This window comes from Nannospalax galili, unplaced genomic scaffold (genome assembly GCF_000622305.1).
Source record: "Nannospalax galili isolate Female #2095 unplaced genomic scaffold, S.galili_v1.0 scaffold915, whole genome shotgun sequence".
Lineage (NCBI taxonomy): Eukaryota > Metazoa > Chordata > Mammalia > Rodentia > Spalacidae > Nannospalax > Nannospalax galili.
The window spans coordinates 1,144,272-1,144,840 of record NW_008336255.1 but is presented as its reverse complement, the minus strand read 5'-3'; positions in this window follow the sequence as shown (position 1 = coordinate 1,144,840).

The window sequence follows — 569 nt, the reverse complement described above, 5'->3', positions numbered from 1 at the left end:
CTTGCCCAGTTCCATAATTTTTTTTTTTAATTTCCTTTTTGAAACAGGATCTCCCTGTTGCCTCAGCTGGCCTGGAACTTGCTATGTATGACCTTGAACTCACAGTGCCGGCCTCTGCCTCTTGAGTGCTGGGATTAAAGGTGTGTGCCACCATGCCCAGCTCCATAATTTTTTTTTTGGTCTTTTTGAGACAGGGTTTCCCTGTAGAGTCCCTAGCTGGCCTGGAACTCACTATGTAGACTAGGCTGGCCTTGAACTCACAGAGATCCACCTGCCTCTGCCTCCCAAGCACTGGGATTAAAGGCATGTGCTATTTACTACTCCCAGCTAAGATGCTGCATTTTTTTCCTTTTTCTTTTCTCTCTTTTTTTTTGGTCTTTTTGAGACAGGGTTTCCCTGTAGACCAGGCTGCCCTTGAACTCATTGAGGTCTGCCTGCCTCTGCCCCCAGAGTACTGGGATTGTGTGTTCCATCTTGCCCAGTTCCATAATTTTTGGGTTTTTTTTGGTCCTTTTGAGATGGGGTCTTAGCCCCTGTCCTGGAACTTACTATGTAGACCAGGCTGACCT